General features: G+C 37.5%; 1 protein-coding gene and 1 long non-coding RNA gene across 3 annotated transcripts in view; one reads left to right on the top strand and one right to left on the bottom strand.

Annotated features, from left to right (window-relative positions):
• Znf326 (zinc finger protein 326) overlaps positions 1–14,988 on the bottom strand; it is a 204,810-nt gene that overhangs the window by 49,577 nt on the left and 140,245 nt on the right. The window lies entirely within an intron of this gene.
• Positions 1–14,988, top strand: part of LOC147827649 (uncharacterized) — a 35,572-nt gene that overhangs the window by 3,293 nt on the left and 17,291 nt on the right. Inside the window, exons 2-4 of one of the 2 annotated variants that reach the window (XR_015451969.1) lie at positions 11,434–11,547; positions 12,142–12,229; positions 13,706–13,736. This is a non-coding gene — a long non-coding RNA (uncharacterized LOC147827649). The remainder of the gene's footprint in view (positions 1–11,433; positions 11,548–12,141; positions 12,230–13,705; positions 13,737–14,988) is intronic. The other variant, XR_015451970.1, reaches the window with a different exon arrangement.

The raw sequence follows: 14,988 nt of genomic DNA, 5'->3' as shown, positions 1-14,988 counted from the left end.
AGGGCTGGATGAAAGGACCTAGAGACCCTTGTCTCCAACTTCTAATCCTTTGCTAAGTATTTTATGTTCCAACATTGCAACACCATCTTCTGTTCCCTGAACAAACTGTGTATTTGCACCTTTGAATTCCTTTTCTCATGTCATACTGTTTCCGCTCTTCTCTTTCAGTCCACTATAAATGTTTCCTCTTTTTTTCTTTTTGTGATACTAGAGCTTGAAGCCAGGCCCTTTACACTGACCTTCATCCCCAGTTATTCATTCCTTATTCTGAGATAAAGTCTTGCTAAATAGTTAAGTTGCATGAGCTGGGGTTTGAATTTGCAATCCCCCTGTGTCAGCCTTCTAGAATGCTGGAATTATAGGTATGTGCTACCGGGCCTGGCTTTAAATGTTACATCTTTTTAAAAGCCATTCCTTAAATCCTTTTTTTTTGTGCTCGTTTTTCAAACTCTAAGATATATTTAGAAAAAAGTTCCAGCAATTCCTATAATATTCAGTGGCATATTCATGAACCTTTTCATTTTAAGCTCACAAATAACTTGATACGTTTTTATTGAGGTTAAAAAAAATCTCACAATGTAAAACAAACCATTTTCAAATGTGCAACTCGGTGGCCTTTAGTACTGATTCAGGGTTATATAACCATCAATTTATCTAGCTCTGAAATATTTTTATTACTTCAAATGCAAACCCTGTTTTGAAAAGGGGAATTGTGACTCTTCCAACTTTATTCTTTTTTGAGATTGTTTTGGGTATTTGGGCTCCCTTGAAATACTGTATGAATTTTAGTATCGGCTGTTGAGTTATTGATAGGGATTACATATAATCTGTAGATAGCTTTGGGAAATATTAACAACTTCACAGCCTTGAGTGTGCCAATCCATGAATATGGGATATCTTTGGATTTATGAAGGTCTTCTTCAATTTCTTTCAGTAATGTTTTGTAATTTTCAGTGTATGAGTCTTGCACTTCTCTGGTTAAATGCATTTTAAGTATTTTATTCTTTTTGATGTTATTATTAATGTCATGTTTAGGTTATTCATTGCTAGTGTACAAAAATATGTGATTCTTTTAGTATATATTATACCCTGCAACTTTGTTGAATTCTTTTATTAGATTAATTCATTTTTCACATATCATTTATGTGAAATTCACATTTCTCTATATCAAATCATGATCCTTAAATTCTTGAACAGAATTTTCTTCACTCTATATAAACTTACTAACAATTTTACAGTTGCATTTCTGTTACAATTAGTGAGTAAGTTGGTTGTATCCTTGCCCAATTCCTTGTTCATATGCCTTAGGTGTGAAGATCCTTGTTCATCCTCTTTAGACGGCCTGTACATTGGTCACTATGTATGTTGAGGGGAAGGAGCACTAGCCATATCACTACACACACACACACACACACACACACGTGCAAAAAGACTTGGGCTGAAATTAGTTGCCCAGAAATTCATTTGTACAAAACCACCATACCATACAATTATTTTGGAGAGTAACAGACAGTAGTGTTGAGTCCTGATTTCCCAATGCTTTTCTATTTTGCCTCTAAATAATTCTTTCTCTCCATATTCTTTAGGGAATCCACAAACACTTAGGGAAGGAAGTCAAGAACTAGGAATTACTACTTATAACAAAGTAGCCAAACAAAGTAATTACTACTCAAGGGCTCTAAGGACTTTGTTACAGAGCCAGAACCATGGAAAACTGAAAACAGCTGGTATGACAGCATTAATGGGATGTGTTTTATACACATGGCAAGATATCTTTCCCTGGATATAATATAGAACTTCAAAAACATGCAGGAGTCTCTGGAAGTTGAAAGGAATAGAAATAAAATAATAACTCATCTTTATTAAACCCAATATCTTAATAAGTGTTCAAAAGCACATTACATGTAATGACTCATTTTATCCACCTAACAATCCTATGATGTAGGTACTGTGATCATCCCTCAGTTTATTAGGTGAGGAAAGTGAGAGAGTAAAGTACTTGCCCAAAATCACACAGCTAATAAAGGATAGAGTTGGCCTGGCTCCAGAGCCCAGGCTTGCCTCCCTGTCTTTTGAGGTACTTACTGAGGTGTACTGAGGAGCTATTGTGTGCCAGGAATTTTTGGGGACACTTTATATGCGTTATCTCTGATCTTTACAACAGGATGAGTTGTGCCCTTTTCTAAATGAGGATTACTAGAGAGAATTAAAGTTATTTGCCCAATGCTATACAAGCAGCAATTGCTTGCTCCATATTTATGGTGTATATTATAAAATCACGCTTGGATCTACTGATGTATGGAACCAACCTTTTAGACCCAACATCACCATCCAGGTCTTCAGGTTAAAAAAAAAAAGACTTTACTAATCTATAGGTGAATTCATATAACTCAGTATAATGTGATCAGAGAGAAGCACATGATCATGAATGCTTTGTCATGTGCTCCAGATCTTCCTCAGATTAGAAAAGCTGATTGGTTTGTATGAATTTCCTTTCTAAGAAATCAAAAGTTCCAAATTCAAAGATGCATTCAAAATATACCAGTCACCTTCCTTCCTGGCCTATATGTTAAAGTATAATTTTCTGCAAAACAAGAGCGTTATTTTCTTATAATAGTTCAGTTAAAACTCTGAATTATAGCCATTTGTTTTATCTTACTAGTGTGTTACAGCCCACCATAAAATTTAACTTGCCAAGTAAATGAGAACAAGCTGGCTGTGACATCTGTCCATCCTGCTGACTGCCATAATAAAGTCTACAAGGAGTCGAGTTCTTCTGCTGGCATACACCAATCTTGTCAAGTAGGTCACCCCACCTGGCTGAGTCTCTCCCACTAGATAGTGAGCCCCCTCAGAATTGGAGATCTCTTCTTTGTGTCTCCAGCCTTCTGGCACCACATATGACACATGGTAGACTGTTTAAAATGTTTGTGGAATGAATAAAAAAGAAACAAACCCACAGCCAGCTCTTGTATTCATATGGGTTCTATTATGCGTTAAAGCAACATCTAGAAATAAAAATACAGACACAACATCATTTAAACACGATTGTATGCAATCTAAACCCCTGGTAGAGTGAGAGCTCCCCCGCACTACCCCCTGCCCCCAACGTGCCACTTACAAACTGAAACAGGCACAATCCTAGGATAACCAGTAGAGGGCACCACACACCAAAATGTAGTCAAGATTTGACTACAGAATTTGAGCACCAGTTCTGGTTCTTACTAGTATGTAGATTCTAAAATGGACACCCAGGAGAGAATAGCCTGCTGGTCTATGCCTCCTGTATATGTGCATATCTGTTTTGGTATAGTCATAAATATAGATATTCCTTGTTTTCCTCATTTCTTTTTTTTTTTTCTTTTTTTTGGTACCGGGGATCGAATTCGGGTCCTTGCTCTTGCGCAGCAGGCAGCGAAACCACTGAGCTAAATCCCCAGCCCTGTTTTCCTCATTTCATTAGTGGGTTTTTGTTGTTGTTGCCGGTTGGTTGGTGTTTATTCGTTGCAGTATGATGAGGATGGAGCCTAGGGATACTCTGCCACAAAGCCACATCTTCACCCCTTTTTAGTTTTTGAAACAGCGTTTTGCTAAATTACCTAGGGTGGCCTTGAATTTGTAATCTTCTTGCCTCAGCCTCCCAAGTAGCTTGTTTTACAGGCAAGCACCACTACACCCAGATAGGTTGCAGTTTTACAGATGACTTTGAAACCATGAAACAATGAAAAATGCTTCTTAGAATGGTAAATTGGAAAAGCAAGATACAAAATTGCATATGAAATCTGATAACTGCTATGTTAATAAATTTTTTGAATGGTAAAGCACAAAAATCAAATAGAAAAAATATTCCAAAGGATGAAGTGATTCTTTTTGTAACAACATTGATATGCATATGCATGCATATTTATTCTTGTACCTTCTCCAAATTTCATGAGCACTTTGATAATAGCAAACAAGTATTTCACATAAAATAAGATGCAATACTTATTAACAAAGAGTGTTTATAAAAAGTTTTCTTTAGTCAAATACTTTATTTCCTTTTCTGGAGATATAGTTAATGGTAGAGGTGAAAGGGGGTGAGTGCTATGGGCCACTTAGGACAGTAGCTCTGGAATCATTTAGGACACCTTTATTAAGTGTCAATTCTCAAGCCTCACTTCAGGGATTCTAATTTGATGATAAACCTAAAACTGTCACCAATGTTTAGTTCTTTTCAAGACATTTACAGGAAAGATGCTATTTGAAATAAGTTGTTTCATGTTTCAGTAACTTGCACTTAAGTAAATGTAAGGTCTGGAAAAAAGAACTTTAGAGATTGAATAACCACACATGAACTGACTGATCTATGTTGGAAAAAGGCGTAACAACTGCACTGAGTCAGGGCTGGTATGGACATGTGTACGTCTCACAGCTCTAAAAGCTGGCCTGGCTCCAAGAGTGCTTCTAAACTACTCTGCAAGCCTTGGAAGATAATTAGCTAATGACACTACAGTGCTTTTAAACTTGAAACATCAGGTATAAATGCTACACACATGAAGCACACAGAGGTCTTCCCCTGATTGCCAATACTTCTCAACCAGAGAAAATTTGATGCATCTTTTGGACAATTTCTCTTTTGTAACTAAAATCTTCCTAATCTTTAAACTGAGAGAAATAAAAGCAATTATTTTTAAATGACTTTTCAATAAATCAAAAACCTACTAAGATGACCCTTTGCACTGTCTCAGAAGTGAGGCTCCTACCTCAACAAAACACCACAATGTGGTGTTTTGTTTTGGGTTTTTTTGGTACCAGGGATCAAACTCAGGACCTTGCTCTTGCAAGGCAGTCACGTTGCCACTAAGCTAAATCCCAGGCCCAGTACTGTGGTTTTTGTATGGACAAAGTTTAGGCAATTGGCTGCTTCGTGTGGAATGGAAGGTAGGTATTACACAGAAGAAGGTCATAGTAGGTGGCCCCATAGGAAGCCTGGAACACCCTACACATCATCTTTTGGGTGTTTTGTTGTATGTTTGGTTTTTGGTTTGAGATGAGGATCTTGTTATGTTGCCCAGGCCAGTTTCCAATTCACAGGCTCAAGACATTTTCCTGCCTCAGCCTCCAGAGTTTTAACACAAGATTCTGTGTGCTAGGTAATAAATCACATAGTAGAAAAGAACCTCCAATGAAAAGCAGCAGCCTTTTCTCCCACCTATGCCGCTCCAACTGGGTCAGGAAAACCCTATTTCATCAGGTATAAGACCACCTGGGGTTTACTTCCACTGCACTCTGTCTCTCTTCTTGGTTTAGCAACTTAGTCAATAGCAATTGATTTCACCATATGAAAATAAGCATATATCATAGACTACCTTCCTCCTCCCAATCTTTAATAGCAATAATTGCATTTTATTTCCTCTATTGGAGCTAAACATATTTTTTTAAATAAGTACTAAAATTTATTTTCATTCCTTTTTTTTTTTTTTTGAGACTCGGTCTCGCTATATAGTTCAGGCTAGCCTTGAATTCACTAATATAGCCCAAGCTGCCCTTGAACTTGTAGTGATCCTCCTGCCTCAGCCTCCCAAGTACTGGGATTACAAGTATGCACCACCACCCCGGCTTTATTTCTTTTTAATACAGTACCTATAGATTTCCTGTCAGCTACACTCTGCCGCTAACAAAATTGTTGATATTTACATTGTCTTCTGCAATCATTTTAAAAATTCCCTACTTTATAGGTTGGTGTTATGGTTTGGGTCTAGATGTCCCCCCAAACCCTCATGTGGTTATAGGCTTACTCTAGAGTGTGTGAAGCTGGAATTGATTCATGATCCAATGTTAGGCTCAAGGGCACTAGGATTAAGGGTGTGAGTGCTTCCCGCCCTAAGTAGTCTGAATAAGATAAAAGGGCCAGGGAGGAGCTATTAACTTCTCTTGTTACCTTTGCTGCCTGGTGTGTGCCATGTTGTTTCTGCTCTGCCATGTGTATTTGTTGTCTCTGCCTTGGAGTTGGCCGATTATGAACTGAAACCTCTACCAACTGTAAGCCAAATAAACCCCTTCCCCTTTAACTTTGGGTGTCTGGTATTTTTTCTCAGCAATGAGAGAAAAGTAACTAACACAGTAGGCTTTAAAAATTAAAAACCTATATACTTCCGAGAGAGAGTATAGCCCATCAGTTGCTCGTATTCATGTCTGCTTGGGATTTGTTCATGTATGGTTTATTGCTCAGAATTTTTTTCTCTCAAGTTTTTAATTGTCATTTTATCTTGTGCATTCTAGCCTGAGGCATTTTCTGCTGGTTTTATCTTACCAGGAAAAAGAACACAGAAAATTTGTTACATGCCTAAGGCATGAGAATATTAGACTCCTTTCTGACTGTTTTAACCATTAATTTCCCTTTTTGCTTTTTTCTAGAAATTTATTGAAATCTCCAGTCTGTTGGTTTCTACTTCTCCCCAACATACACTATTGTTGTTGTTTCTGCACTGCCTGCTCTTATCTCAGTGGAGGTTTGAGGAGAGGCATTTGCTTACAGGTTTCTTCTCTCTACAAATAAAGGCTTACTTCACCTTCTGTAGTTTCATCAAAGGTGCTTCAAGCAAGTGTATCAGTAGCTCAGATCTCATTTAGACTATGGAGGTACCCACCTGTAATTCCAGCTACTCAGGAGGCTGAGCAGGAGGATAGCTATAGCCTAGGAGTTCAAAGGCAGCCTAGGCAACACAGTGAAACTCTAACTCAACACATCATGATGATGATGATGATGATGATGATGATGATGATGATGATGACGATGATGCAGATGCAGCACAGAGTCTTACTCTGGATTATATCTAGTTTTTAAAGAGAAAGTAATAGTTGGACTGGGATTACAGATGTGTTCTGCCATGCCTAGATTAATTTAATTTTTAAAACTCAAAGTACTGAGTAAGAAGTCCTTTTCCATGTCTCACATTGGCCTCTACAACTACTCATTGTTCCCCTAGGGCAGCTCTACAAGGAACCACTAGAGGATAAAACCAAAGAACCTACCAACAAAGACCTTTTTAACCTATAAAACCCATGGCACTCGTGAATTGCAACCATCTCTCTGAATCACATATTGAAAATATGTCCCAGCTCTGTGATGCATGAGAGCTCACCTCTGCACACTTCTGAGTTGCTAATTTATCTGCAAATGAGGACAACTGTAACTCAGCAAAATTTTTTATATATGAGAGACAACCCTCATCTCCCTTAGCAACTTCTCTCCATCCTCTACAATCTTATAAACTGTACTTTGAGTTAATTATTTGATACTAGGATCTTCTAATGAAAATCTCTCTCTCTCTCTCTCTCTCTCTCTCTCTCTTTGGGACTTTGCGCTTTCGACGCAGGCGGTGGAACCACTGAGCTAAATCCCCAGCCCGAAAAAAATCTCTCTTGTTGCTCAAATGAAATGTTCAAAAATCTCCAAATGGGGCTGGGAGTGTAGTCCAGTGGTAGAGAGCATGCTCAGCACGCACAAGACCTTAGCTTCAATCCCAGAACTTACTCCCCAAAAGAAAAATACAAAATGGGGGGGAGCAAAAGTAATCAGAATATTGGGCCGGGGATTTAGCTCAGTGGTTCTGGTACCTGCCTCGCAAGCACAAGGTCCCAAGTTCAATCCCTGGTACCAAAAAAAAAAAAAAAAAAAGTAATCAGAATATTTTATATGCATGTGTGAAACTGCCAAAGTGAAACTCATTAATCTGGATAACCAATATGCACTAATAAAAAAGTGTGAAGAAAATCTCAAATAGTTTGCCCTCAAAACCAATGAATATCTAAATAAGAATGATAAAACATCCAAAGAAAAGCTATTTAAAGAATATGTGGTTAAGAAGAAATAGCTGGCTATTATAGAACTATTAATAGCATGAAAGCTTGGTGTTAGAAAAATATGATGGTCAAGTTGGGAAAGCAGAATATAGATCAGGTAACAAATGAACTTAGTGTGCAACAATTTTGTTACATCACTGTTATTTCATTATATAATATAATTATATATTAAAACAATAAAATAATTATATTAATATAAAATATAATTTATAATAAATTAATCGTATCAATATATAATAATATAATGTTGTATAATGTGACAGCATTATATTTGTTGTCCAAATTTAATGCATCTCATAGCCACCAAAGAAAACTGACAAAGTGGATGAGGAGTAGGTGGGAGCTGAAGTACATAATCATCCAGCATTTGGGTCCTAGCTCTGCTGGAGTAAATTTCAACAAGTTTCACTCTGAGGTAGTTTATGTATTTATAAAGAGAAGTAGCAATGGTGTCCCACAGCTCATGACTGTAAGGATTCAATGAAATAATCCATTTAGCACATTGTCTGATAAATAGTAAGCACTTAATAAACATTCTTATCATCATCATTATTCTGGCTTTTGACAATCCACTTTTCCTTTCTCCTTTTAGGAGTCTCATTATCAGTGTTACAAGGGGTCTAATATGTGTGCATGTGTATGTGCATGCACAAGTGAGTGTGTTGTTTCTGAAAGAACTGTGCAGAAGGTATGGTGGTGCACACCTGTAATGCTAGCTGCTCCAGAGGCTGAGGCAGGAGGATTGAAAGTGTAAGGCCAGACTATCCAATTTAGCAAGACCCTTTTCTGTCTCAAAATAAAATTTAAAAAGGGGTAGGGATATAGGTCAGTGATAGATTGTCCCTGAACTTGACCCCCAGTACTGTGACAAAACAAAGAACTGTATTTTCACTCGGAACAGACTTTTGTAGATTGGAGATATATATATATATATATATATATATATATATATATATATAGTAAAAAGTCCTTTTCAGGACTGGGGATTTAGCTCAGTGGTTCCACTGCCTGCCTCGCAAGTGCAAGATCCCGAGTTTGATCCCTGGTACCAAAAAAAAAAAAAAAAAGAAGAAGAGTCCTTTTCTATATCCCACAATGGCTTCTATAACTATTCATTATTCCCCTAGGGCAGCTCTACAAGGAAACTCTAGAGGATAAAACCAAAGAGCCTACCAACAAAAACTTATTTAACCTACAAAACCCATGGCTCTCGTGTATTGCAACCATTTCTCTGAATGCTATGTGGAAAATATGTCCTGAATATATTCCTTTTCCTCTACATTTCCCAATTAAGTCACATTTTAAAAGATTTAAGATGGCATTTAAATTTCAGTCATTGCATGAAGACACATAAATACAGCAAAGTCTGTTATCCAAGACAATAAAGAGTGTCTTTTGACTAATTCAATAATCTAATTCATATATACTTGACAATTTTCATAAAATTAAAATTTTATATGCATTCATCACTAAAACTAGACTGACCACTATTTAATCCCTCTCTCTCTCTCTCTTTCTCTCTCTCTCCAAAAATAATCATGGAGTTTATTAAAATTAAAAACTTTACCTATTTGGAAAAAAATAAAAAGGGTGGCACTGATCTGTGACCCCAGCATTCTGGGAGGCTGAGACAAGAAGATTGTTGTGAGTTCAAGGCCACCCTGGGCTGAATAATGACTTCAAGGACAGCCTGAATTACACAGCAAGACCCTGTCTGAAAAATCAAAAACAAAACAAAAAAGCCCAACCATATATTGGAAGAAAATATGTGTGATGCATACTCCTAACAAATGACTTGCATCTAAAATATAAAGAACTCTTCCCAAAAGAGTTAAAGACATTATATTTCAGTGACACATGCATACTCATGTTTATAGCAGCACAGCTCATAATAGCTAAATCTGGAAAGTGGCCATATCCACAGATGAATGGATAAAGAAAATGTTGTATTTCTACAGAATGGAATACTACTCTACCATAAAGAAAGATAAACTTGTGCCATTTGTAGGAAAATGGATGCAATTTAAGATCATTATGTCAAGTGAAATAAATCAGATGCCCCTTACATCAGAGGCACCATTTAGCTTGCACACAAGCTTAAATATCACATGGCTTCTTTTATATGAGAAACTTAAAGTATAAATAAATTATACTTAAAGTAAAAATAAATTAAAGATCAAAATAAAGATCTTACCAACTCCCCATGATGAATGTAATCATTATGCACTACAAACATGTATTGAAGGGCCAGGGATTTTGCCCAGTGGCACTGCGCCTGCCTCCCAAGCACAAGGTCCTGAGTTTGATCCCCGGCACCCAAAAACAACAATAAAAAACACACACCCAAAAAAATGTACTGAAAAAATTAAAAGGAATTTAAAAAATAATAAATCATAAAAAATTCTATACCTCAGTAATAGGGTAACAACAACTTAGTTTTTAAAAGGGCAGCATAGTTGAATATATACATAATAAAATATATTAATGGACAAAAGCTTGTGAAACATGGAGATGCAAAGTAAAACCATTATGATGCATTACTATGTATCCAGTAGAATAACTAAAATTAGACATATAAATTAACTGGAACTCTAATGCTAATGGTAGAAACGTAAAACAGCACAACTATTTTGCAAAACAGTTTGGCAATTTCTTATGAATTTCATATGCAAGAGAAATTAAAACGTCTACATAAAGAATTCACAAAAAGTTCATAGTAACTTTGTTCATAATCAAAAGTTGGATATTATCCATATCCATCAAAAAATGAAAGGATAAATTGTGGTACAGCCATACAATGGAGCACTATTAAGCACTTTTTAAAATGAACCACTAATGGGCTGGGGATTTAGCTCAGTTGCACTGCACCGGCCTTGCAAGCGCAAGGTCCTGAGTTTGATCCCTGGTACTAAAAAAAAAAAAAAATGAACTACTGTTGAAGACAACTGCATGGGTGAATCCTAAAAACATTACTAAGTGAAAGCAGACAAACTAAAAAATACATACTACATAATTCCCCGTATGTGAAATTCTAAAAAATGTTAATAGTCTATAATTACAAGGAACAATATTTACCCCAGGCCAGGGATAGGGATGGATATTAGCAGCAAAGTGACATAGGAGACTTTTTGATGTGACAGATAATTTCTATAGCTCAATTGTGATGCAAGTTACATAGGTGAAGACATTTGTCAAAACTCATCAAACTATACTTTTATTTGCTTCATTATACATAAACTATGCTTCAATAAAGTTAATTTTTAAAAAAATAAAAATTATCTTTTTTAAAAGTCAGAGAACTGCTAAATATCATTGGCAAATTGATTTTTTTTTTCTTTTTTGGTGGTACTAGGGATCAAACCTGGGTTCTTGTGCTTGCAAGCCAGGCAGTGGAATGAACCACTGGGCTAAATCCCTGGCCCAGCAAATTGATTTTATATAATAGCAAAAAAATGACAAGTAACCTAATATTAATTAATAGATGTTTAGTAAAGTCAATTATGATGAGTCTATACTATAGACAAAAGGTTGAGGTAATACTATGTGTTGGGTACAGATGTTTATGACTTTCTTTTTTTTTTGGTACAGGGAATTGAACTCAGGGCCTCGCGCTTGCCAAGCAGGTGCTGTGCTGCTGAGCTACATCCTCGGCCCAGGTACAGATGTTTATGACAAATGGAGAAAAAGGCACATAATTTAACAGTATGTATAGTATGATCTCATTTACATAAATATGTTCTACATCATATATACATATGTGTATTTATTTACATGCATGAAATTTTACAAGGGATTTATACTACTTGATAAAGCAGCTAGGAGGTTAACTAGCAAGTGAGGGATTTTTTTTTTCCATGTTACCATTTTCAATGCTGAATTTTTACAAATGATAGTTTTACATGCCATGTGATACACAGAAACAATAGTGATTCTTATATTTGGGAAAAATGAAAGATAATTAGGAATGGGTTGGCATCTTATAAGTATCATTATGAATATCAATCATTTTGTCTTCTCCAATTGGGGAACTGGTGATTAGCAGGGATTTCTTTTTGACCGGATACCAATAGGCAAGGATTCATTACATATTGACTAGGAAAGCACTCTGCTCAATTCTCCCACCAGCCAGCTGGAAAACTATGTAATTGAATTGTGAAGGGGGAGATAGGATGACCCAATTTGGCAAGGTGGAAGATTTCCATGCTTAATCATGTTTGCCACCTCTCCAAAAGAATCGGTTGATATCTGTTAGCTTGGGCAAGAAACAGAGCGAAAAGAAACTATCACCCTTTACAGTGACGCACTCTGAGGACAAAACAAGGAGGACCAAAGCCCTGCAGCACAGCTTTTTCTACAGATCCTCGGAATTCCCTGAAGCAATGAGGTTGTTATTTTGTTTTGTTGTTCTGTTTGATGCTGGGGATTGAACTCAGGACCTCTAGCATGTGCTCCACCACTTAGTGACACCTTCAGCAGGAAGGAGAATTTTGGTAATCCCAGGAACTCAGACAAAACACCCAAGATCCCCCTTTACATAACAGACAGTGTCAAGACAAACCCGAGAAACGCAGCTCAGCACAACATTGTTCTAAGGAGAGACTTAGAATTCTGTCATCTGCGTGTGTCTTCTCAACTCTGCAATTAAATATTCTCTTACTGCCTTCTGTAGTTTCGCAGGTCTAGACACTATAATTATCATGACAATTCTTCCAGTGTCCTGATTAACAGAGAACAAACGAAAAGCCTTGGAAGAAGGAAGCCAGGACCCGCCCCCCCCCATCATATCGGCCAATACCAATTGAGGAAATTAGCCAAATATAGAAAAGAATGATTCATCAACTTCTCACTTCCCTATCTACCCCTTACTTGGCCTTTCTGTATCCTTCTCAAAGGAACATGTCAAAAGTTTGTTTCTATTTCTCTTGCCTCCTATTTAATCTCCCCACCACACACGGCTCTGCACAGGTCTCATCTCAGAAAAGTCTGTGCTGGACCAAGACATTCCAACTTATGATGTGTTTTGAAAATTGTTTTTTATGAATAAATTATTAACTTCAGCAGCATATTTCACTTAGTTCATTTTTATATGAAAACCTAAACATGAGTGATCTGAGCCTATTCAAATGGGACCCTGAGTTCAAATTTGGGCCAGCATCAGTCCACCCACCCTTTTCCATCTTTCCCCCTGTTCAATCAAAGGAGGGAGCTGTTGAACTTGAGAACAAAGCCAGTGCCCCACCCTCTCCGGCTACTTCTACTGTGAGTCAGGGGCTCCCAGGGGCCCAGATACAGCTCTGCCTGAGGTCGGGACCACTTTTTATACAAAGGGCTTGATATTTACCAGCAGCTGCAGGATTAAAGTTTAGTTATGAGCCAAAATTCCCGAGCAGTTCAGTTCTGGGAATTCACACACAATATCTTATTACTTTGGTCTACTCATCATCACCTCTTTCTCTTTTCAACTCTCATTTTCTTACTTCCTGTATACTTTGTTTTAAACAAAAAAATTTTAGAGAGGTTAGTAGAGAAGACGGGCAATCACAGAGGGGAAGAAAAGCTTTGAACAGATAGTGTTTCACTGATTCTGTCACACGATACACACACACACACACACATACACACATACTTCATACTCAGAGCCTTGTGAGAGCCTGAGGAACATGATTTTTGGGTAGCCACCCCTGGACATCTGGTTAGACACCCCTGGGTCAAAATAATTCAGGAGGTTATTGCTTTTCCATAACGATATCATTAGTATAATATTTAATAATTTACAAAGCACTTTCACCTGTGCATTTACCCCATTTAAGCCTCACCACAACTTTGAGAAATAAGTTTCACTATGATCTTTTGTTTACAGGTAAGGGAATCTGATTGGTCAAGCAAATGAGGTACGTGATGGTACTGGGACTCAGCCTAACTACAAATCCCAGGGACTGCATTATCTAACAATTGCTTTTAGTCTGCTGTACCTCATAGCTCCAGGGTCAGGGAAGTCTCACTGGGCTGGTATCTGCACAAGTGCCCACTGAGTGACCAGAGGTGGGAATCTGGCCTGAAGCAGTCTGTGCATCATCTAGTTGATGGCTCAATGTGATGCCTTGGGCAGAGATGTCTACTCAAAGGGCAATGTCAATAAGCCATTTGGATTAGCTGTCTCTGGCATTTGGACTGAGCAGTTAATTGTCTTATTGATGAATATGGGAAAACACAGCAGACACATCATAGGAAAAAGGCAGAGAGATTACATAAGGGAGATAGAGAATACTGGCCATGAGAGAGATAAAGCAATCAGCCAACTCCTAGAGCTTCCTCCATCCCTGAACAGTTTTTTCCTTCCAATTTGCATGCTCATGGTAAGTCCTTTCTCTCCTAGAGGGTCTCAGTCCTTGAGATCAAGGAAGCCTTTCCACTATCTATTTGGACTGATTTTTGCTGACTTATGCCCAAGTAATGGTCCATGTCAAGTAACCAGCAGGAAGAGATAGGAGCCAAGGGAGTGTTTCAGGTATCACTTAGGGAAATGACTGTTCTTATTTCCAGATTTTCTCTGCTCTTCTTTCCTCTCTGCCCACAGAGAGGCTTTGCCCAGGCCAATAAGTGCAGCTCACTGAAGTCTCTCCAATTCAACTAGTTGAGCATGGGATACATGACACACAGTCCTGAGTCCAGGTGGCTGCTAAGCAGGCTCTTTGAGGAACAGCCTTACAAAATCAAAATTTCTGACTCAGAGAATGTATGCTATAATAAAGTAAACATGTAGTTTTGGTTTACAAAGTCTGAGATTGTGTTTCAAGGGGCAAGATCCTAACAAATAAGAGGGAAGATATTTTTTCCAGTAAAGAATACTTTTGAAATTATACTGCAGAGCAAAATCTGTTGTGTAAACACCTCTCTCTGAGACTAAAAGTCTATTAGGAAAGAGGAAGTCAAATGGAAGAACTTTCGATCTCTAGGCAGCTGCATTTCCCACTCACCTACACCTGACAAAAGGAAGTATAATCTCACACACCGCCTGGAACTAGCTGGTATACTTTCCTGATTTTTTTCTTCCTCATTTTTTCTTTTTCCATTTTCCCCTTAGCTATAATTTTGCTAAATTAATCTGTATCACTTTTATTATGCTTAGACTTTGGGGAGGAG

This window comes from Heterocephalus glaber, unplaced genomic scaffold (genome assembly GCF_053883595.1).
Source record: "Heterocephalus glaber isolate CG9 unplaced genomic scaffold, H.glaber_assembly_v1.0 deba00001442, whole genome shotgun sequence".
NCBI classification, from domain to species: Eukaryota; Metazoa; Chordata; class Mammalia; order Rodentia; family Bathyergidae; genus Heterocephalus; species Heterocephalus glaber.
Note: the sequence above shows the minus strand (reverse complement) of the source record. Positions and strands in the feature narration are given on the sequence as shown.